Raw genomic sequence first — 26,235 nt, forward strand, 5'->3', positions numbered from 1 at the left:
TGGTCTTGATAAATGTGCAAAAGCAACATTTAAAGCAGGAAAGCTGCAACATCAAGAAAATCTCAGTCTGGGACAGTGACAGGCCAGTCTATTGTTCTGACCATACTTCACTTTTGCTTTCTGTCTTTATGATGCATTCATTTGCTGTTGCCCTAATGTGTACCATGGGTTAGAGGTACTGTGGAAAGTGAGCTTGTCATGTTGCACACAAACAATTACTAAAACCCACATTATCAGCAGTGTTGGCAGACACCTTATCCCTGTGCTGAAAGCTGTTCCAAGTTATTAAAACCTGCCAGGTTCTTGTAGTCATGATGCATCATGATGTGGTCAAGTTGGAAAGAAGATGAACTGTTTTATTCTGCCTTCTTTTCAGTCATTCACTGCCAATAATATAGTGGAAGGAGCTGCCATCCACATTCAGAAGCTTTATTGCTAATCATTTTAATTAACTGTGAGATAGCCTCAAATCATAGGCACTGTGCATATGCTGTGCCTGTACCTCATTCTTAAACTTCTTGCAAAAACTGACAAATTAGCATGTTTTCATTTGTAGCAGTATGCCATGTATAGGGGATGTAATTAAGAATAAATAGGTGTATTTTACTTTCTGAAACTGGCAAGACCAAATACACAAAGACAGAAGAGTAGATGGCCCGGATTTATAGCTGTCTTTTATTGGTTCTCTTGTGTTTTTATTTTTATTTATTTATTTGTTTTTTGCTTGCTTTATACTGTAACCAGCTGTGCTCTCATAAAACAGTAAGATCTCAGACAGTTGTATCTGCATGCACTCACTGAGGAGCTGTTTTGTCCTTTTCTGGATTTCCACTGCATTTAAAGACTCAGCAGAGTTAATTTTTAAATTTTTATTACATTTAAAGTTGTTTTGCAGTTTCTGCCATTTTCATAATATTTTTCTGTTTTATTTCATTTAATTAGTGTTTAAAACATGTCTTGGTAACAACCTGTTCTAGCCTAATGTAGGGTCTTTTTTGTGAGGGCAAGTAGCTGAGCATGATTCTCTTGAATTTGTAACTCCTTCTCAACGGTTTGCTTGCTTTATATTGCTCTCAGCTGTACTTAGTGCACTGAATCTAATTTCTTCCTTGGTTAGTAGTGAAATAATATCTTCCTTCATTTTATAGGTGCTAGGCATTATCATGTTCTAGGCTAAACCTTATTGCGATGATTTGCACTAATCTGCAACCAGATGCCCTAGTCTGCACATGGTGCTTAAAGTAGTCAGTGAGACCCAGTAACCTTCCTCCCTCAGCACTACTTAGTCCCTTCCTTGCCCCCCTTTCTAATTTGGTCAGCAACAGCACTGGACATGATGCAGAGGCAGCAAACTAGGTCTCCTCCTATTGCCAGCCTTCTAGCACTTGGTGACCTAAGGCAGTCTAAGAACTCCCTTGTATTCACTGAAAATGAATTCCTGCTCAATCTATTCAGTTCTCTGTGAGAGATGTAAAGCCTAGCAAATGCAGGCATAACTCTCCATGGCCAAGGCTTGCAGTGAGTGTTACTCTTTAAAACGTCTACCCATATAAATGCAACATCCTTATACAGACCATACAAAACTGTCACACACTGATGCCCTTAAAAATCGGTACCAAAGCCTCTTAGAACTTGCAAAGTCAGGCATCAAAAAACCCCACCAAATACACCTATTGCTTGCACCTACTTATTAACATGTCACCAACAACATTCCACTCTCATGTCTATGATGTATAAATCAGCTTCTGGACATGCCTTACTGACTGGTGCATTGTTGTTAGGCACACAGACTCCATGCTCACCTGGCAGGACAAAGACAGGGTTAAAGTTAACTGTCTTTCAGGGGCCAATATTAAAGACTTGTCAAGGGCTATTAAAACCCTCTACAACAGCAAGTGTGACTACAACATGATAGTTGTCCATGTGGGAGTAAATGATCTGGCACAGAAACCCCTGAAGAATATGAAATAGGAAATGCTGGAGTTTGCTATTCAAGCTTCAGTCAAGAGTAAGGCTATGGTTCTGAGTGGTGAGTGATATCTTCCCATCATCAAGAATGATGTCTAGATTCAAGGAAAACATAACTGGGTTGAACAGTGGGCTGCATAGTTGGTGCCTTTCCAGAGGGATCCAGTTTGTGTCCTGCTGAGGTGAGATGATTCACAGTCCAATTTGTTTTGGAAAGGATGGTCTAGACCTCTTAATCAATGATTTTTGCATACTGGTCACCACCTTTTCAGCCCCATTGTACCTTTTTAAACATAGCTTATGTAGTGAATATCCTGACCTAACAAACAAATGAAACTCCAAATTAGACAACATTGAGGTATCCCTTCTCAATGCCAGGAGTCTTAGCAATACATTTCCTGATTTGGAGACACTTCTGCATTTCAAAAGTTTATATTGTTACTAAATCTTGATTGAATTGTAAAGAGACCACTTCCTTTGTGACTGGGTTTTGTGGCTACTATGTCTTTAAACCCACTGGTAACTGTGGTGGAGTCTCAGTAGTTATCAGTATCTATTGAAAGGTAGTACCCTTAGACCCTTAGGGAAGTCAAACATTCAAATTATATCTTATTGTTCCCTGAGTATGACTACACATGTTCATAAATATTTCTTGAAAATATCCCTACCAGCAATGGCCCATTAATCCTTGGCAACATCAGCTTTCCTTCCATATATTGGAGTACTTACACTGCCAAAGTAGGGCATGCCCAATGCATATTAGATTGGGTTAACAGAAAATCCCTGGATCAACTTGTCCTCAGTCTCATCAGAACCAGAACTATTCTTGATCTGTTTTTTACAAACTTAGCTCCAGCCTGTTCCCTCCCGTGATCAGTCCATCATCATTTAAGTCAGTCCATAAGTTCAAAGGTTCATTGGTTCATAGGTGTCTACTAGGTTAACGACCACAAGGGCCTTTTTAATCCTAGCCATGCATCCCAAATCTCTGACAAGTTCAGATACCCTTGATAAGTGTAAGCAGGAGCTTGGGAGATAAAACATTTACAAGCAGAGGCCTGGGAGATGAACCAATTACAGGTTGCCTGTGTCCATTAGACATAGGTGCCAAACAAGGGATGAATTTCCTGTTCTCCATCCAATTGTCTGAGGTGCACTTGAATAGGGTGGAACTCTGCTTCATGTGGCTGGGAGCCAGTTACAAGGACAAGGCAGTCTCTGGGATTGATACTTGTCTTTCCAGCAAGTCCTATTTATATCACAGGCAAGGTTTAAGTTTTTAGAATGGGTAATTCTCATGCTGTTTGTTTTGTTGATATGCATAAGGTCCATCATAGTTGCGTCTGACAATGCCCTGTATGCCAGGCATAAGTCTCCCCTCAAAAACCTGTAGGAGACAGAGTACAGGTAGAGAGCCTTGAGGTGGTCGGCATAGGAATTTTTTCTTATGCCCTGGATTATTTTATTGAGAAACTTCTGTGGAAATTCCATTTGTTGAATAAGCCATTTGTTGAATATGCCTGAATGCCGAATAAAGTGGAAAAATGACCTAGATGCCATACTTTTGTTTATAAGTTGTGTAACATTGAATGATTTCCTCACTACTGTAGACACATGATGCTTAAAGGCTAGAGTACTTTCTGTGTGTTGCTAAGTCCCTGACTACTGCGTCAACTCTGAGGGGTATGTTGTCAATATGAGAGTTAGCAGGGTTGAATGACTTTCCAAAGGATACTTTTATGGATTCTTGGCATTTAGTTTTAGTCCATGGCTCTGCCTTCTGTTGTTTGTCTGTGTCAGCCCTTCCTGGAGAACATTTGTGTCCGTGTGGGGTTCAATGACAGCTTATAATTTGCAATCATCTGCAAATTTAGTCAGCCATAGACCATTAACATTGGCCTTGACTTGAGAGAAGTAAATGCCAAAAAGGAGCAGTCCAAGGAGTGATCCCTGAGGGACTCTACTTGTAACTGGCCTTTTTGTAGAGGTGGACTCCCCAATTCTAACTTCCTGGGTCATATCTGTGAGCCAGTTGGCAATCCACTGGATGATATATGGGCTTGTACCTTACCTCTTGAGTTTGTCAACAATGCCTGAGTGTGGTATTATGTCAAATGCCTTGGCCAGGTCAAGGTAGGCATTGTGAACCATTTTGCCCTCATCCATTGCTTTTGTGACCTTCTCAAAGAAGTTCATCAGGTTGAGTAGGCATGACCTACCCCTGATGAAACCAAACTAGGTTGGGTCCAGTGTTTGGAGGTTTACAATATCACTATGGATAATTTCCATAGTAGTTCTTTCCACAGCTTTACCTTTAAGACTAGTGAGACTTATGAGTCTGTAGTTTCCAAAGTCTGTAGATTGCCCGCCAGAGGGATGACTGTTACTGTTCTCCATTCATGAGGCGCGAACCCTGTTTGGAGGCTACAGTTAAATACCAATTCCAGAGACCCTGATAGGTCATGTTTTATGCTATTTAGAAGCCATCCGGGATATTGTCTGGGCCCATTGTTGTAGTGTTCTTGGCCTTAGAGAGAGCATTAAGGACCTATTCCCTAGTGATAGCGGGTGGGGGGGTTATACTTGATGGTGTTTCCTGAGGGAAGGTTAAGGGGTAGAGAGGGGTAAAGTTGGAACTGAATTTAGTGGCCAGTAGGTATGCTGTATCTTCTGGCTCAATACAAGTGGCTCCATTTACAATGAACTCTGCACAAAACTGTGTATTGCTATTGAGGTTGTGGACATAGCCAAAGGATGCCTTGTGGTTGTCCTTAGCCTGGGAGGCCAAATTTTTCTCAAATTTGGCTTTGATATACTTTATTTGTCCTATGTTATGTTTGTTTAGTTTGATGAGAGTGATTTATATCCTGCTGGGTGCTGCATCTCTTAATTTACTGGTTACCGTACCCTTAAAACATCCAATCCGATGTTTATACATACACCTCTTTAGAAACTTCAAAAAAGGTGAATCTTTTACAATTATATGATGAAATCTCTAAATTCAGCCGTGAAAACTCTGCACTCAACTTGGGATGTGCAGTCAGGTACACTAAGGATTTTTATGCCCATTTAAATAAATGCATTGACCTGGCAATTCTTGCTAGAATGAAATAAAGCAGTAAATTCAAAAGCTAACCACCCAGGTGGTTTATGTGTTTATTAGGTCATAGGTAAGTATTAGGCTAGCTGCCTTGTGGGACATTTTAAGCCTAGCTAGTTTACCTTTCAGTTATCAAATGAAGCTATCCCATTTGGTTAGAGATTGACCTTATCCTTCCCGTGGTCAGTACCGTAATGAGAATAACTGGGATCATACTATAGATAATTTGAAAGGATTTAAGCATGGGAAGAAGCATTTAGGAGCTGCGTCTGTCCATTAGTAGTACAGGGGGGAGTCCAGAGCTAAACGTTTTGTTTATAAACTCCACAAACAGTGCAAAGGTTGCAAAGCGAAGGCTCAACAGCACACATAAGATAATTAAAAAAAAGGCAGAACCTTCCTACACCAATGCAGAAGTACAAAATGTAATTCACTTTAGTTCATAGACTAGCAGAGCTTTCAGGTAAAAACACCCATTTTCAATTAATATATTCTTAATTAGTTATATCATTCTTTATAATCCATCAGGAGTCACATGATGGTATTAAACAATGACATCTCTAGTTTACTCAATCTAAAATTTAAAGTACAAATCTTTAAATTAAAATCATTTTCAAAAAACATTTTAAAACCAATACCCATAACACATTAATAAATTAAATATATACTTAATTACAAATGTTAGTAACAGTAATAAATAGATAAAGCATCCAGATTAATATTTACAAATCCATTTGCTTCTTTTTCTGTACTGGTTTGATGTTTTAGAATTCAAGCCAGGCTTTTTATCGTCATCCAAATGGACTGTCCAGTTATATTCTACAAATTCCATTGGTAAATTTGCTCTGTTTGTGGATTTTGTGATTTGTTTTTGGAGTAAGGTTGCACACCATGCATGATGTCCCAAGATGTTCAATTTGTGTTTGATACGCAGCCAGTAATGGATGGAAACAATGGACGTTTAAGTGATTTATTAAGAGTTCAAACCAATCCTCTACTGCGAGACTCTTTCGATGTACAAGTGGATTTTGGATCAAGTGGTTAACTTAGCAGTGAGTTTTTGAAATTTGTTACTATGTTGGAGAAAGTAGTACAAGCTTATACAAGACTTCAATGGCAATGTTTTAGTTTTGAAGTGCACCTTGAACTAGGAGTAGTTACGAGGAGACTAAGAATTCTAAAGATACCAACTTATGGGAACACGTGTTCAGTTTTGTTTAAAAAATGGCAGTAGCTTAAACTAAAAATGAGCTCTGATTATATGAACTTGATGAATGTTTTTTTATGGACGTAGAAATAGAATTACTTAATGAGACTGCTGGTTTGGAAAGTAGCCTCATATCTATGCCTGTATTTTAGGAACATTCTTCATTATATAATATGTTGGCTCATTTATCTAGTTTTGAGAAATGACTTGAGCAAATGAAGAAACGTAAGTTGAATAGAGACATTACTGATTTTAGGAAAGGGCGTACTTTGTCATGGCCAAAAACGATTGAAGGGGAAGTACCTAAGTTATGTGTTGGGGAATTGGACACTATTGAACCCCCAGCACCAATCCAGGTACATCAAGGAGTAAATGAACCAATCAGAACAGACACATTTGCTGAGAGGTATGGTGAAGAGGGAGTGCAAAGCGGTGATAGCGTTTAAGTAGTAGGGGACTTAGAACTACAACCTGGAAATCAAATGATTAACTTGTGACAGGAAGAGGTTTTTCGACCTTTTCAACATCCAGTAAAGTTGGCGCTACTGGAGAAGCTAGAGATAAAGAAGAAAAGAAGTGATCATTTGCGAGGAAGGGGAAGAAACTTTCATTCAAGAGAAAGAGAAGAAAGAAAAAGATACACAGGCCTACAAATGCAGTCATTCCATGAACAACAGGTAGAACTTAAAACATCTGTTCTGAATTTATCGAATAGATTTTTAAATGAAGCGGACATTTCCCTGTTAAGAAAGGGTTTGCAGTTTATACCATCTTCCAGTGGTTCATTAGTTAATGCCATTTCAGAGTTATTTATGTTCACAAGAAATTTGAATTTAAAATACTTATTCCTTGATAATCTTAATGTCGAAACTTCATGTAACCATTCAAGCTTGTTTATTCCAAATAGTCAGGCAGCTACCACTGCTTTCCAAAACATTTATGAAAAACAGATAAGAGCTTTTTATAATGAACCTAACTTGTGCAAATATTATAATTCAATGAATGTAGAATTTGATGATTTGATAAAGTTGGGGAAGATCTGGAGACTGTGATAAAACCGATAAAGGAGGTGACTGTAGTAGTTATGAATAAAACTAATAATATCAGTTTGATGGAAGAATTGTAAACAGTAATGTTGATGTTATTAAGAACAGAGGAAATGATGCTATGAAAAATATTGCTTTTCAGTCTCAAGTGTTATTTATGATCTAAAAGGGCAAAATGGTATATTTTTATATTCATGTAGGTATATGTATGTTGTGCACCTGAGAATACCGACTACATATGGGCTACCCAAAATGCATAAAACTTAGACCATCCCCCGATGAGACTGACTGTCTCAGGGAAAGGATAGGCAATATAACCTATATATATATATATATATATATATATATATATATATATATATATATATATGTGTGTGTGTGTAGGGTCTATATCAGCATTTTGAAAATTGAATAGTTCGAATCACTAAATGTCGAACTGACATGATCGAACTATCCAATTTTCGAACGCTGAAAAAAAAATACACAGCAAAAAAAATAACGAAAGGGTGTAGGCAGGGGGGGAGGGCAAACCACCCTGCACCCCCCACTACTTAAATATACCAACTCCGAGACTGCACTACATTGAGGTAAATGGAAATCTCCCCTTACGGAGATTTCCATTTACCCATTCAACGTTCTGCCCTTTTGGCATTCTCGATGCAACGATATCAAATTTGATATTGTCAGCGTTCAAGATGCTGATAGGGACTGTATATATATATATATATATATATATATATATATATATATATATATATATATATATATATATATATATGAGTCTACATTGACTGATCGAAATTACAAAATTTCGAACTCATATGGTCGGGACCATATGATTGAAGATTTGCAATTTCGAACATTAAAAAAAAGAAAAAAAAAAAACAAACAAATTAAAACACATGTATGCAGGGGAGCTTGCCCCACACCCCCTGCTATTAAACCAACTCCGAGATCGCACAACAGCAAGGAAAAGGGAATATTCCCATTCCACACTGTATGGAGATCTCCGTTTAAGTGTTCGAAGTTTTAAAACTTCGATCATATGGTTTCGGCCATATGAAATTCAAAGTTCTAAACTTCAATGACTTAAATATGACCCATATATATATATATATATATATATATATATATATATATATTAACTTTATAGTCTTGAAATACTAAAATACCGAATTTTATTATTTCGAGACTATAAAGTTGAAAGTGCAGTTATGCAAAACTGCATAATGTCAAATGTGGAAATGTCGAATCCACCGTTGTTTTGTAGTGTTTGTGACGTGCGGTGCGGTTTGTGGATTTAGCTGGGAATTCAGGTAAGCGGTGTTCTTGTAAGGGTATTGGGTAGGGATTTTAATGTGTGTGAGTGTGTATAGTGGTGGGTTTTATGTGTTTGCGTGTTTAGTGTGACCTCGGAGTTAGTAAGTAGCAGGGGTGTGGGCAGCACAGCCCCCCAGCTTTTAAGTAGGGTAGGTGTGTTTATTTATGTTGTGTTTGTGTGTGTTTTGTTTGTTGTAGTGTAGTTAGGTAGGTGTATGTGTTCTTGTTTGTGTAGTGGTGTGTGTATATGTATGATTGCAATTTTGAATTTCACGGTTGTGGGTTGTCGTTTTTTTTTATTTTAGACTTTATAGTTTCGAGATACTGAAATTCGATATTTTAAAGTGAATTCATTTATATATATATATATATATATATATATATATATATATATATATATATATATATATCTTGACGATATACTTAAACCATTTTTAAAATATGTGAAAAGTTATATAAGTGATGTGAATGAGTTTTTGCAAGATTTTTATTGGTGGTATGCTAATGCTGAGGTAATGGAATATAAGTTTGTAACACTGGATGTTAATTCATTAACTACTGTCATTCCAAATTCTTTTATTATACAGGCAGTAAGAGGTGATCTTTGCAATAATAGTGTGTTTTCAGCAAAAAACAGAAAATCGAAACTATCAGGGGGATTCAATAAACCCTTTCTACATGGTCCACCTCATTAGTAAGGGTGTCTCATCCAGGGACAAGGAGGTCATAACATCCCTGTATTCTTCCCTTATAAGACCCATTACTTAGTACAGTTCCCCTTTTGGCATGTACCTCACAAAGCACATGCAGCAGCTGGAGAGACCACAGAGGTTCCTCACCAGGAGAATTCAGGGCCTTAAACATCTGCCCTACACAGGCTAAAAGCCCTATTCCACTACTCAGTCTCATGCAGACTCCTCAGAAGTGACCTCTGTCTGGCATACAAACCCATCTCAGACTCTGCCTTGATGGGACTGCTGCATATCTGCAAGTCAAGCTCCACTCAAGTAACTCACATGCGCGACCTCATCCTGGTATGTGACATAAGGCACCCAGTATTACTTCTGCACAGGTAAAAACAGCACTGTCCAAGGCCAAGAATACAGCTTCTATGGGACCTGACAATATCCCTGGTTGTGTTCAACAGGGACTGCAGAGTGAACTGGCACCTCAACTGTGTGCCCTGTTCAATCACAGCCTCACCTCAGGCTTTGTTCCTAACGAATGGTGCACTGCTACAGTCATCCCTCTCCACAAATGAGGAGTGACTACAGACCCTGAGAACTATCGCCCCATTAGCCTGATGAGTCTGATATGCAAAGCTATGGAACGCATCATCATGGACCTAATAAACAAGGATACAGGGAATCTCCAAACTCTGGATCCCACACAGTTTGGTTTTGTGAAGGGTAGATCATGCCTGCTCAACTTGGTTGACTTCTTTGAGTTAGTCACCGGAGCTGTGGATGAAGGCAAGGTGGTTCATACAGCCTACCTTGATATGGCCAAGGCTTTTGATACCATTCCTCACTCATTAATCATAGAAAAACTCACTAAGCTTGGCATCAACCCCTATATCACTAGGTGGGTTGCAAACTGGCTCACAGATAGAACCCACAGTGCGAAAGTAGATGACTCCAAGTCAGACTGCTGACTAGACACAAGTGGAGTCCCACAGGGTTTGGTCCTGGGTGCTCTCCTGTTTATCTACTTCTCTGAAGTCCAGGCCAACACAAAGGGACTCCGGCTGACAAAGTTCGCAGACGATTGCAAGTTGGGAGGTATTATTAACTCCCCAAGTGATGTCGACATCCTACAGAAAGGCCTCACTGAGACCAATGATTGGTGTCAGAATCATGGCCTTAAGCTCAATGCCAAAAAATGTGTCATCATCCCCTTTGGGAAAAACCCGGTTCCCATGAATTACCACATTGATGGTAGTCCACTGAACACAGAAGGCATTACAAGAGATCTGGCAACACAGGTTGACAGCAACCTCTCTCTTGATCACCACATTGCCACTGTGGTCAGAAAGTCCTTCTATGTGGCACATCTCATTACTAACAGTTTTGCATCCAGGAAGAAAGAGGTCATTGTCTCCCTCTACTCTTCCCTCGTTAGGGCAATCATCGAGTACAATGCCCCATTTGGCATGTACCTCACTAGACACCTGTAACAACTGGAGAGGCCACAAAAGTACCTCACAAAGAGGATCCTAGGCCTTAAACACTTGTTCTGTATGGACAGACTCAAAAAACGCCAACTATTCTGTCTCATATCACCTACTTAGAGGTGATCTCTGCTTGACTTACAATGCTACATCTAAAGAAATCCCAATCCTTCTGCACCACATGCTCCAGAGACCTTAACCTCATTACCACAATTAACAGAACATTCTGGAGGGACAGGTTCATAACCCAGAGACTGTCCGTGCTATGGAACAGACTTTCCATACATGTCAAGTAGAGCACCTTGCTGACCCTGTTCAAGAGAAATCTTGATGAGTGGATGGGAAAGAGAAAATTCACCCTGGAGATAACTCCAGTGACTCTACTTGACAGAGGCACTGGGAACTAAGGTCGGGTGGCACTATTTGGCTAGGCTTGTAAAGGCCCCTGGGCCATAAGCCTAGTACACACCTATGAACCTATGAACGGGCGGGACAGAATTGCATCCCAGAGACTCCCCCTTCTGTAGAATAGACTCTCTCCCTACATCAAGCAGAGTACCTCATTAACCCTTTTTTAGCACAACCTGGATAACTGGATGGGGAACAGAAAATACACCCCTGGGATTCCACCTGTGTCCATGCTGGACAGGGTCATCAGGTGCTGACTTGTCAAACACGGGCTAAATTCTTTGCTAGGCTTGTAAGAGCTTCAGGGCTAATAGGCTAGTAACTTCTTATGATCTTCCTATAATCTAAACCCTACATGGTCATTTTCTGCTGAGTGCAAGTAGTGGAGCATGGTGTAGAGGCGAGCACCACATGCAAACAAGGTAAACACTGTGGAATGCTAATTACAGCATAAGCAGCTGAATCGCATGCTAATCAACTGGTCCAACATGGTGGAGCTATTCAACAAGCTATAAAGCAACCATGTAGACTCTGTGCTGTTGTTTCCTGCAAATTCCAAAACCTTTTGGAATGCAACCATGGAAAAGAGTCTACACAGAAAGAATGTTAGGGGCTGTTGCTGCTTTAATTCATTTATATGTGCTTCAGGCTGAAACCATTGCTGCTGCTCCTGCTGCCAATAGGCCTAGGCCAAAAAGGACAAGAGTTTTCTCACCCCATTTAACTTTTCACAGCCTGCATGACATGGAAATTGTAGAGTGATACAGGGTGGATAGGGACACACTACAGGTACTCTGCGATCAGACCACTGCCGTCCTCAACTCAGAGCCAGGGCTAACCAAGGGGAACCCATCCCAGTGGAGACAAATGTATGTGTAGCACTTGGAATCTTAGTTACAGGTACCTTTCAGAGGCCAACAGGAGACATGCTGGTGGCGCCAAAGGCATCAGCATCCAGAATCCTCCATCAATTTCTGAATGCTATGCTCCAACATGCCAGTGACCACATATATTTTCCTTGTAGTCCTGAGGAGAGGGCCAAAAGTATGTGGGGGTTCTACCCTGTAACGCACTACCCTGATGTGCTGGATGCCATAGTTTGCACACATATAGAAATTAAGGCACCACCTGGGGAACAGGGTAGGCTGTATGTACCTAACGTTTGCTAGTGGGGATATCCCACAAGGTCATTTACTGGGGGATGCAGGCTATGCACTGGAACTGTGGCTGATGACACCCATCAGAAATGCACACACACCCATGGAAGAACACCATAATGAGGGACAAGGTCAAACCAGAAATATCAGAGAGCATGTGTTTGGGCTGCTGAAGTCACACTTCTGGTGCCTAGATACATCTGGGGGGAGCCTTCCAGTACTATCCACAGACACGTACAGAAATATTCACAGTATGTGCCATGCTACATAACATCATCCTGAGAAAACAGCTTCAGCAGGATCAGTAAGGGGAAGGGGCTCACATCCCACCACCAATAGCAAGGTCACCACAGCCACAAGCAGATGAGGACTCAGAGGAGGAACCACCAGCTGTTGTAGGTGTAGTCAGATGTAGGCGTGCTCAATATGCCCTTGCATTGGCTAAGAGACAATGCGTAGCACAGTCACTCACCACCTAGAGGCCTAAAACCTTCCTCCTACGCACATAAATATAGTTACATTGATGCCAGGCAACTCACACAATCTGTACCTCTCCATGTATTGGCTGTGTACTGCTTGCATCAGACAGAGTCAGCTCTGAACTAAAACCATGTCAACTGCTGCATTTACTAGGTAAGTCTTGAACGTGAAGTGTATTGTGCAATAATTTGAATGAGTTGCATATCCTTGTATTTCACTAACTGGTGCTGTAAACAAGTAAAAAGTGGGAGATATGTACAAAAATGACCTTAACATATGACAGCAGAGACATATGTGACTTGTATGTGTCCATTATTAAGTAGTAGGCCTCAGGCATCAAAGATTCCCACAGTCATACCTCTCAAAAGTACTGATGATCACTGCATGCTCACAGTTTAGCACCATGCATTTGTACTGGAAAATTATTAAAAAAATAAGTTGGAAAGTAATAGTACACATTGCAGTTTCTAATTTCACAACCCTCACAAGATCATTCACAACAAAGCTGGGAATTTTTGATGCTATCAACTGTCTTAACTTTCCAAGGCCAATGTAAGTCAAAGATAAAAATTACCAGTTCAACACCACAAACACAGATATACAGGACTAAGCCAGCTATGCACCCTGAGCATCAGACACAAAGCTTACATATCCCTGAATCCAAAAGACAGAAAACTGGGATATGGCACAGCTATCATCACTTGCATGGGGTATTGTGTCGGGGGCAGGAAGCCTAGACTGATTCAAAAGGTCGGTGGGTATGTGTGACTAAGAAAGAGAAGCAGACAGACATTTGGATAAACCAACAAATGGCCAGTGAGACAAAATGAGTTTTAAGCTGCACAGCTGAACCATGTAATGGTTTTGTGTGCTTGTGTGTGTGTGTGTGTGTGTGTGTGTGTGTGTGTGTGTGTGTGTGTGTGTGTCTGTATCAACACAGCCAAGCTCTGTGCTGGCTCTACGTCTTGGTATGTTGGACAGGTATGAGTCATGCAGGGTCGAAGTGGCAGTTCATCATCATCATACCCGACCACGAGAACTGGCTCTTCCAGGAGCTGCACTGCCACCATACATCTCAACCTCTTATTGCAAGAAATCAAGATAAAGCCCTAAAATTTGGGGGACAAAAGCCCAAAATAGGGACATATTTTAAGTATTGCCCTTATAGGCTTAGAAAGTTGCTAGTTTTTTTGACATATGTTTTCTGAAGGATTTAAAATCTGGAACTCAAGTGTATGTCGTTGTTTAATGAATTCAGTCCTCACATCATCCCAGTGATTTGTTAGAAAACCACAGATTTTATGGGGAACAGGCCAAAAATCTGGACATTCTGTGAAAATCTGGACAGTTGAGAGGTATGAATGTCACATCCACGCCCATGGTCAGATGCACTGGTGTTACCTGAATGTGACTGATGTCTGCTGGACATGCTCCCTTCTCAGGGATGTCCAGGACCATGACCCCTTGGCCTGCCATGTCTGCGGGTAGACAGCACACTCACTCACGGAGCAGTGGAAGTGCTATCACTACTGGAGCATGATCAGGCATGGCCAAGTTGGCTAACAGCAGATGATGTGGATGACCTATGCCCATGAATGTCTCTCCCCACAGATGTTACTTCACAGACAACGCTCATTCTATGACAGACACCCCTCGTTCCAATGTCATTCAACCAATCCATTGAATTGGCAACACGGTGGAGACAGGTTACGCATGTTAGCCTGTGCCACATCTATAACCCTGAGCATTTGTCTAGAGCACCTATGGGAACATGGCTATGCCTCTATGATGGCCCTAAACATATGCTGAGTGCATGGGAAGAGACACCTGGACCAGGTCAAAGAGGGACAGCAGGCCTCCTCTGAGCACCCCTATCAACCATCCTGAGTGGCTACTTGTCCACACTTTGGCTACGGCCAGACTCAACAAGCACTGAAGCCACAGTAACCACACTTCCATGATCAATGGCCTTGCCCTCCACCAGTCCAATATCTGTGGGGTCACTGGAATGGGTAGGCATAGGCCTACCGGCTGTGTCCAGTGGAATTGCAGGGGAATGGCTGTATGTCAATCTCAATGTTAGATTCAGCCTTTGCACCCCTCGACTATGCCTCAGTTTGCCACAATCATCATCAGAGTCTGCTGAAACCCTGGCATCAGGAGGCACAGAGCCCACAATTCCATTGTTATAATTACCTGTTATATAAAACAACAAACACAGTAAATAATTAATACCTACACTACTCTAGTCCAGTATATACTAACAAACTAACAGTGGTGCCACTATTACAGACTGTAGAGCAATACACACAACAGACCCGACATCAACAGCACACACTAAAATATTTCTTTAAATTGCTCAGCAGAACAGACATAAAAATGTTTGGCTTACCATCTGCAGGAGAGATTCTCCTTTGAAATCCAGATGGTCCTAGAAGAAGTTAAGCAAAAAATAAGGGCAACATCTTCACAATTAAATCATCTTCAAGAGGAACCTTGATGAGTGGATGGGTAACAGAAAGTTCACACTGGGGATCACACCCACAGCACTACTAGATAAGGGCCAAGGGTACTAGCTGCTAGTACAAGGATCTAGGGAACTACTAAAGGGGCGGTGAATACCGCACAACGAGGCTGGGCTAATATATGCCTTCAGGCAGATAGCCCAGTACCAACCAATGAACCTATAATTAACAGTAATACAATGATAATACTTTGTGTCCATTTACTATACCTTCAACAAGAACGTGGCTGACAACTCCCACCTAAGCTAATAATTGTAAAAATTTTCATTCCCCCCAAAAAAGAATTCATGTGGCATAAAAGTAATGTATTGATTGCAATTTTTTACTATACAACAGTATTCTACTGTTGAGATACCAGAGTACACCTGGAACCTCCTCCTGCAATGTGCTGGCTGTCCATGAAGCTGTTACACTGACATCCAATACATGCTGTTCTGCACTTTCCTGGGAGCTGTCTGGATCCCTGACAATGGCCAGGAACTCTTCATTTGGTGTTAGTGCTGGCTTCATAGTAGGCCCTCCCCTGGTAACCATCTGGTCATGGCCCACTGCAGCTGCTCTCCTCCATGCAGATGTGATCACGTCAGTGATCCTGTGGTGCACCTGCTAATATGTTTTGCTGTGGTAACCACGCCATTCACATCATCCACAATCTGGAACCAAATTTGCATTCTGCGTGACATATCTTCCCCGTCTCTTTTCAGGCAGGAAGGTACCATGTTGCCTAAAGGCATCCACTGTGACCTGTTTCTCAGCATTGGTGAAGGGGGTCTCCGAGGATTGACATGCCTGGGGGGCATACTCCTAGGTGTCCTGAAATACAATAGAAGGGTAATACACATAAGTATCACATAACTACAAAATAACTGTTCCCAGATAAAGCAGAGAAGGTAGCCACTCAGTATTATCCACTGGAGAAACATAAAACAGTCTAGAGATGTAAAATATGAACAGACAGGAAAAATTGTTGGAGAGTCAGATCCTTAAGAGCAACTGAAAATTGAACTGTGAGCTCATGAAGTTTTACTTTTTTACACTACATCAACCTTTTCTTTCATGAGGAATTCTTGCTCAGTTTCCACCATTGTCATATAGTGAAACATTCATTGTAATATTAGGATAGCTAAATCATTCAGATAGATTTAGCACCCCCTGGTAGGATTGCAAGAATTTGAAATTATTATGTGTGTGTGTGTGTGTGTGTGTGTGTGTGTGTGTGTGTGTGTATATATATATATATATATATATATATATATATATATATATATATATATATATATATATATACGAAGTTTTAAAACTTTGAGTTTCATATGGTCGAGACCATATGATCGAAGTTTTAAAACTTCAAACGTTCTGAACGGAGATCTCCATACAGTGTGGAACTGGAAATATTTCCTTTTCCTTGCTGTAGTGCAATCTTGGAGTTGGTATATTTAAATAGCAGGGGGTGTGGAGGGTACAGGGGGGTTTGCCCCCCTGCAAAAATGTCCAGGAAAATTATTTTGTTTTGTTTTTGTTTTTCTTTCAGGTGTTCGAAGTTTTGAAACTTCGATCATATGGTCTCGGCCATATGAAATTCGAAGTTTTAAAACTTCGATCATCTGAAGTAGATATATATATATATATATATATATATATATATATATATATATATATAAATATATATATATATATATATATATATATATATATATACATATATATATATATATATATATATATATAACACACACACACACACACACACACACACACGTGTTCCGTGTATTTGGTTAACAGTTGCTTTGACCGTCAGGCTGAATTGCAGGTTTTTTGGTCATATCTGTGGTTTATCATTTTGTTAGAGTAAGGATTAGGTAAGAGGATAGATTGTCTGTTTGCAATTGCGAGTGTTTAGGGTTTGGATTAGGGCTGGGTTAGGAGATAGATTTAGTGTGTGTGCATGCACATATGATGAGTGTCTGAGCTGTGTTGTGTTGTGGTAGTGTTATGAGAAGGATTTCTTTTTTAATTTAAGATGTATTTTAGGGTTAGGGATAGGGACAGGGTTAGAGTTATTACACATTACTAAGGTGTAGCGGAGTGGGGTGAAGTCTTTCTCCAGTCTTGTAAGTGTGAAGTCAGTGTGCCCAAGAATAGAGTCACCAATTGCTAAGGTGTAACTATTTTTACTCATGGAATTTGAGGTATGGTTTGTGGTCTATTTTCTATTGATCCTTTACTATGTGTCGTTGTGGTGCTGTTTTGGTGGTGGATACCTGTTGAGACCTAGTCTTCTCTTTTTTAAGGAACCTTTGGCAATGATTGTTTTTTACAGTGTCAGCATAAGTCAATTTGTTGTGGTTATGGCAAGATGTCATTGATAGTTTGTGATGTTCACAGGCCATGTTATTGGGTGAGAGGGATTCTTCCAGATTGAATATTCATTTGCATTTCTCACAAATTGAATTATTTGTGTCAAGTAAACATTCATTGTCTGTGATCATATAGCAGCTTCTGCACAGTCTGACAGCACTAAATGATATAAGGCTGAGTATAGGAGACAAACAATCAGATTTACTTTCCATTTTGTCCTCGTGGGTCCTGAATTTAATTTTGTTTAAGAGCTCAAGATTTACTCTTTGTGGCTTGGGTACATGTAGGATGTAGAATGGGAACTAAGCTAGTTGAGGGCACAGCAATCTCTGAGTAGGCAGGCATACAGTATGTGAGATCAACACAGTTAGTTCAGCAGCAGCTACAGCAAATAAGGAGTCTGTGCGGCGGATAGAAGTACAATTACACTGAGGCACAGGCAGCAACTAGTACTGAGCCAGTGCAAGCGAACTACACCTACAGGCAATGCCGTGACAATGAAATGCTTGACTAACAACTGATAGCAGCCCCATGCAACCACATACATCTTTCCAGAGTACAGCTGTGTTGGAAGACTCAACAAACATGTTAGCCAAATGCCAAACACCAGTTGAGTTTGTCCAGCCACTCTTAGCAGTGACTACTGAAAAGCACTAACCGGCTACTGTGCAGCATCACATACTTCTTTGTGACACGTTGTGCTGCTGACCATAAACTTGCACAATATATAACAAAATATGTATAAGAAATAAAGACAAAAATAAAACCGCGTACAGTTTTCTTCTAGACCAGCAGTAATTTGAACTCCCAAAACAGTAACAAATTATCCTGCCGCACAATATAATCATTAGTAGAAGTTTCAAAATGGCCCATAAACACTACCAAATTAAGATGTGCTCTTTTAGCAACATGCACTGAAATTATCAAAAAAATATTAGCTCAGATGATAAAGGGCAATTAAAATATACTTCCTTGCTGTTTGAAAAACAGGTCAAATCTAGTTCAAGCAAGAGCTTAGAATCACAGCTCACAGGGCTACTGCGAAATGAGAGCATGTCCTATAAATTGAGCAATATGTAAAAATCAGAAACTTGAAGCACCTATCAGAATACAACTTCCTACAAGGCCAGCAGTAATCTGAACTCTGAAAACAGCAGCAAATTATCATAAATCACAAGATAATTACTTACAATGTTCCACAATGACCAGCAAACATTGCCAAACTAAGGTATGCCCATTTGGCATTATGCACTAATATCAGAAAAAAGTTGTCTCACAGTTTAAATGACAATTTAAGTAATTGAAAACATACTTCCATGGTGTTTGAAAGGTTTAAAGAAAATACAGTAAAAACAGGTCAAATCTGGTTCCAGCAAGAGCTCAGGTCCACTTCTCATAGTACTCCATACAAAAGGGAGTAGAACTTCTCCCCTCCAGATTCCTTCATAGGAGTATGTCCGGGAATCTCAGAATAGTCCACAGTAATTCTTAATTATTGCAGCATAACACCCATAACCAATATTCTAGGCAACCATTCCTGTATAAGATGCCAACTCTCTGGTTTAGTAAGGCTATTGTCTTCTCTTTTTTTGTAAAGCATTTTAATTTTTTAACAGATTCTGTTAACTAAACCATGCGGTATTTCACTCAGCAGCAGTTTATGTACAATGTTTATAGACACTTAATATCAATTTTAAAGAAACAGCAGTACTTACGTATTATCTCAACCACATTTTCGCGGTTGCAAAATGTGCATACCTCTACAGATATGACTGCATGACCCACTGCAAACTGTCATTCTTACTCCTTGCTTCTTATCCAAACATTTGCATGACTTTTACGAAGAGGAACAATTTCAGAAATCCTCTTCCCGTTTTGCGTGCATTACACATGCACACTTCAGGGATCATGACTGCTTTCCATCTGTCGCTTGCATTACTTTCACTTTGTACTTTGCAATTGTCAGACAAACAAAACACAGATGTGGAGGAATTGGTGTAGGTAAACTGCTGTATTTGTAACTGTTGCCTTAACTGATGTTCAGCCTCATATCATGCGTTCCGGCCCCAAAACCCGGACAATACCAAGAAAGGAGGAGGGGTATCCATATTCATCAAGGACACCCACACCTCAAGATTGGTGGCATCGCACGATGCATCGGAAACCATCCAGGTGCAATTAACCATAGGCAAGATTGCTCTGCAATTTGTAGCATGTTACAGGCCACCCTCGCAAACTCAGGAACCTCATATGGCCTTCCTGAAAACACTGGAGGGGATAAATGTATCTCCAAACACCATCATACTAGGTGACTTCAACTACCCTAATATAGACTGGGAACACTACTCAAGCCCAAACACTCTAGCCCAAAAGTTCCTGGAATTCATAAACTCAAATGCCATGGAACAACTAGTCACCATCCCCACAAGAGGAGAAAACATACTTGATCTCATCATCACGAACATGGGAGCACAATGTTCAACGCCGAAGTATACCCCTCACTGGTGAGATCTGATCACAAACTAATCTCACTGGAGGTCCTCATCCCGCCCCACCTGAAATGCAAAAGACCACAGTAAAGAACTTCTCGAAAGCCGACTTCACACTTCTAAAGACTAGTGTGGTCTCCTTTAAGGCCCCTGAGCCGGCGGTTAACATTACTCAAACCGCTGAATCACTTACAAATGCCTTCTACCAGCACCTGCAGGGCTGCATGGATCAGGCAATCCCAAGCAAAACAAAGACTCTTTGTACCAAAGGCAAGCGTCCAGTCTGGTGGACCCCAGCCATAAACAAACTCTACAACAAAAGGAGAAAGCTACTACAAGATAGAGCAAAATCCTTAAAAGGTAAGACACCGCTGATCACTATAAGTAAAAAGCTAAGAGCTCTCATAAAATCATCCAAAGCTAATTTTGAGAAAAAATAGCTAAGGACTCTAAAGACAACCATAAGGCATTCTTTAGCTATGTCAGAAACCTAGGAGGAAACTCCCAGATATGCTCAGAATTAGTTCAAAATGATGTGAAGATTACTGATCCTACAGACATTGCCAACATACTGGCTGACAGGTTCAGTGCAAACTTCTCCCCCCCCTAAAGGAGAGATATCTATACCAAATGATTGTAGCCCCCCAAACATCTCTAATGCCCAGGTGAGAACTGCTCTCTCCAAGGCAAAGAACACAGCATCCATGGGACCTGATGGTGTCCCCGGCTGTGTGCTCCATGAACTCAACGAGGAATTAAACCCACAGTTAGGACAGCTGTTTAATCTTAGTCTCACCTCCGGATATGTACCCAGGGAGTGGTGCACAGCGACTGTGTTCCCACTCCACAAAGGCGGTGCCTCCACCGACCCTGGAAATTACCATCCCATTAGCTTGACAAGCCTTATCTGCAAAGCCATGGAGAGGATCATAATGGATCTCATAAATAAAGACATAGGGAACTTGCAAACTTTGGATCCAACCCAGTTTGGCTTTGTCAAAGGCAGATCATGCCTTTTAAACTTGGTTGACTTTTTTGAAACAGTCACCAAGGCCATTGATGAGGGAAAGGCAGTCCATACAGCCTACCTAGACCTGGCGAAGGCTTTTGATACAATACCTCACTCGGGTATCATTGAAAAACTCATCAACTTAAATGTAAACCCATACATTACAAGATGGGTTGCAAACTGGCTGAGTGACAGAACCCACAGGGTCAGAGTTGCTGGCGCCATGTCAGACTCAAAGCCTGTCACAAGTGGTGTCGCACAGGGCTCAGTCCTGGGCCCACTCTTGTTTGGCATCTACTTTTCTGAAGTACAAGCAAACACAGGAGGGTTATGACTGACAAAGTTTGCAGATGACTGCAAACTGGGCCGTAGTTGAAAACACATCCAACACAGATATCCTTCAGAAGGGTCTCACAGAAACGGATAACTGGTGCCAGAGCCATGGCCTAAAGTTAAATGCCAAGAAATGCATAGTCATACCCTTCGGGAAAAATAAGGTTACCCCTAGCTACCATATAGGTGGCAATCCCTGAACACAGAAGAAGTTATTAGGGACCTGGGAACCCAGGTTGACAGTAGCCTTTCATTCGACACTCATATTGCTAAATTAGTTAGGAAGACCTTCTACATTGCCCACCTTATCATGAAGGGATTCACATCTAGATCAAGGGAAGTCATAGTCTCCTATACTCATCACTCATCAGACCAATGATCGAGTACAATGCCCCATTCGAATGTATCTGACCCGACACTTGCAGCAGCTGGAGAGGCCACAAAAGTTCCTCACCAAAAGGATAAAGGGTCTCAAAAATCTGTCTTATGCTGCCCGACTGAAAGATCTCCAGTTATATTCAGTTGCTTACCGCTTGCTCAGAGGTGACCTATGCCTGACATACAAGGCCATGTCAAACCCAGATTTGATGAACATGCTTCATCTCAAATATCTAGATCCCTCAGAGCCACAAGGGCGGGAGACTTAAACCTCGACACGGTTATTAATAGGACGTGCTGGAGGGATAGATTCATCACCCAAAGACTCCCTATGCTGTGGAACAAAATCCCGGTTTATGTGAGGCAGAGCACCTCGCTGGCCTTGTTCAAGAGGAATCTTGACCAATGGATGGGAGATCGCAGATACACCCCAGGGGTTACCTCAGTGTCACTGCTCGACAGAGGCACAGCAAAATAATGGGCATAGTTTCTCCAAACTAAAGGGGTGGCGTAAGCCACAAAACTATGGGCTAGGCTTATAAATGCCCTCGGACAGATAGCCTAGTATGAACCTATGAACCTATGAACCTATGAGCCAAAGCACTGCATTCTTATTGATTTCACATGAGGAGGGTGCATGATGTTGACAGCTGATTTCGTGCTCGGCTTTAACTGAGAAAGTTGGTAGCACTGATGTGTCTTGCTTTGTGAAGGGGGTATGTTCTGATAAAGAGACATTGTGGTACACCGATGTTTGATGTTATTCATGGTGTAATGATGTGGATTACTCATTCCGTGGTCCCCAAACAAATGAATCACAGTAGTGTGACAACATGTGCTGCCATGACAAGTAAACGTGTAGCAGGCGGACTTGAAATAACAGAAACTCTGTGAGTGAAGTGCACACACAAACAAGAGCAGTATGTTTTCTACATTTTATTCACTGCATAAAAAAGAGGGTTGTGGTACAACAACAGCCATTACATAACATTTATACAGCATTAATGACCCAATTGCATGATCGTGAAGCAAACGGTCTGGCCATTAAAAATGTGGTTGCGATAATACGTAAGTACTGAAACAGCTTATATTGCACTTTTTTTGCACACAGTATCTATGTTACTTTAAGACCAACGTTCTGCTAAGAGACATCTTACTCTGTTTCTCTCTCTCTATATATATATATCTATATATGTGTGTGTGTGTGTGTGTGTGTGTGTGTGTGTGTGTGTGTATAAATATAGTTGCACCTCACTTGACCAATAGTAGTTTGTGCGATACAAGTGAACTGTTGTATATTTTGTACAAAATGCCGTTTTTTTAAAGGCTGTATTGGGCGACTTCTAGTTGGTCGATGAAGGTAAGTGGTGGGCTTGAAGTTTGTGTGCAAGTTTAACTGTTAGGTAAGAGGAGTGTGTGTGTGTGTGTGTGTGTGTGTGTGTGTGTGTGTGTGTGTGTGTGTGTGTGTGTGTGTGTGTGTGTGTGTGTGTGTGTGTGTGTGTGTGTTCTATTGTGCAGTGGTAGTGTTATGGAAAGGGCTTTTTTTTAAGATAAGCTGAATATTAGGGTTAGCGTGCATTACTAAGGTGGAGTGAGAAGGCTAGCTCTAACCCTAATCCTGACCCTGTTGCTAGTTCTGCCTTGTGGCCTACCTTAAAAATATCCTGCCCATAACACTGTTGTGACACTGATGAGTCTGTTATGTAAGGCTATGGAGTGCATCTTCATGGACCTAAGGATATAGAGAATTTCCAAACTCTGGATCCCACACAGTTTGGTTTTCTGAAGGGTAGATCATGCTTGCTCAACCTGGTTGACTTCTTGAGTCAGTCACCAGAGCTGTGGATGAGGGCAAGGCAGTTCATACAGCCTACCTTTATCTGGCCAAGGCCTTTGATACCATTCCCCACTCAGGAATTATTAATAGACTCACCAAACTAGGCATCAACCCCTGTATCACTAGGAGGGTTGCAAATTGGCTCACAGATAGAACCCACAGTGTGAAAGTAGCAGACTCCAAGACAGACTGTTGACCAGTCATGAGTGGAGTCCCACAGGGATCGGTCCTGGGTCCTCTCCTGTTTGGAATCTACTCTGAAGTCCAGGCCAACACGGAGGGACTCTGGATGACCAAGTTCACAGAATATTTGCAAGCTGGGAGTCATTATTAACTCCCCAAGTGATGTAGACATCCTACAGAGAGGCCTCACTGAGACCAACGACTGGTGTTGAAACCATGGCCTTAAGCTTAATGCTAAAAAATGCATCATCATTCCCTTTGGGAAAAGCACAGTTCCCACTAATTACCACATTGATGGTAGCCCACTGAACACTGAAGGCATTAATAGAGATCTGGGGACACAGGTTGACAGCAACCTCTCCTTCGACCACCACATTGCCACTGTGGTCAGAAAGTCCTTCTATATGGCACATCTCATTACTAAGGGTTTTGCATCCAGGAAGAAAGAGATCATCACCTCTCTGTACTCTTCCCTCATTAAACCAGTCATCGAGTATAATGCCCCACTTGGCATGTACCTCACTAAACACCTGCAACAGCTGGAAAGGCCACAAAAGTACCTCATGAAGAGGATCTTAGACATTAAACACATGCTCTACATGGACAGACTCAAAAAACTCCAGCTTTTCTCTGTCTCATATTGTCGATTAAGAGGCGGTCTCTGCTTGACTTACAAAACCATGTGTGACCCAGCCCTGTTAAAAGTGTTACACCTAAAGAAATCCCAATCCCTCCGCACAACACGCTCCAGGACTTCAACCTCATTACCACAATCAACAGAACATGCTGGATGGACAGGTTTATAACCCAGAGACTGCCCATGCTCTGGAATAGACTTCCCATACATGTCAAGCAGAGTACCTCACTGGCCATCTTCAAGAGAAGAATTGATGAGTAGATGAGAAATAGAAAGTTCACCCCGGGGATCACTCCGATGACTCTACTTGATAGAGGCACCGGGAACTAACGTTGGGTAGCATGATGTCAGGGCACTTCTATGGGCTAGGCTTGTAAGCTATCACTGTTCAGACAGATTTGGGCTGAATGTATGAGAGGGTTATGGATAGTTGGTAAAGAAAATTTAATAAATCCAATACGCAATTCGAATGACAATAAAACACTCAATATTTATTAAAACAAAAAAACATTCACAAAGTACTTCTTCAAACCTGGTTGTCACACATACAAAATTCACATTTATAGCACATTAGCAGTGTTTTTAACCCTTTCTTACATAATACTGCTTTAAAGTTTTCCACATCATTCATACCTGGATCTGCACCTGTGTTTAGCCTCACTTGCCAAGCATATTCTTTCCAGTTTAAATCCACTTCTGAATCCCATCTCTTGTCTGCATTAAAAACTTGGTCAATAACAGTAAAACTAAAACCCACTTTAACTCTTTTATGACAGTTAACAACATGTCTTGCTAGGGCATTAGTTACATCCAGTTTTTCAACTGCCCTCAGGTGCTCATAAATTCTGCGATGGAAGCTACGTATAGTTTTTCCTATGTAAAATCCATCGTAAGAATTACATAATACTAGATACCAAAAACTTACAATAATGTTTTGGGTCATGTGACCTGAGCAAACTATAAATCTGAATTTTGTGTGTGTGACAACCAGGTCTGAAGAAGTTCTTTGTGAATGAAAGCGCTTACCGGTTGTTTTTTGTTTTAATAAATATTGAGTGTTTTATTGTCATTCGATCTGCATATTGGATTTATTACATTTACTGGAACTGTGGAAATTTATTTGGTAAAGAAAATTTGTTTACTTACTTTTTCATTGTAATGAGTTTCATTGTTTAGTGTTGTTGCTGTAAATGAATGGTTGATGTGCTTTTGTTGATGTTTTTTGTGTCATTCATTTAGCTTGTCAACCATTCATGATACAATTTTGTGTGTGTGTGTGTGTGTGTGTGTGTGTGTGTGTGTGTGTGTGTGTGTGTGTGTGTGTGTGTGTATGTGTGTGATAGACCTCAAACTTAGCTAGTTATATTAAATAAAGGACGCCTGGGAAGTTTATACCCCATTCAAACCTCTCAACCACTTAGTGCAAGAAATCTGGACAAAGCCTAAAATAACGGGGGGATAAATATCCAAAAATAATGTCAAATTTTAAATATTTTTCTTATAAAGTTATAAAGCATATAGAATAACATAATTATGTTACCATGTGTTTTCTGAAGGATATGAAGTCTGAAACTCAAATGTATTCCTTTATTTAGTGACTTCAATCCTCAAGGATTTACCAGAAAACCAC

General features: G+C 40.7%; 1 protein-coding gene across 2 annotated transcripts in view; it reads left to right on the forward strand.

Annotated features, from left to right (window-relative positions):
- LOC122806915 (inositol hexakisphosphate and diphosphoinositol-pentakisphosphate kinase 2-like) overlaps window positions 1–26,235 on the forward strand; it is a 1,544,141-nt gene that overhangs the window by 870,464 nt on the left and 647,442 nt on the right. The gene's annotated exons all lie outside the window — the stretch shown is intronic.

This window comes from Protopterus annectens, chromosome 7.part0, assembly GCF_019279795.1.
Source record: "Protopterus annectens isolate FY-2018-M chromosome 7.part0, PAN1.0, whole genome shotgun sequence".
NCBI lineage: Eukaryota > Metazoa > Chordata > Ceratodontiformes > Protopteridae > Protopterus > Protopterus annectens.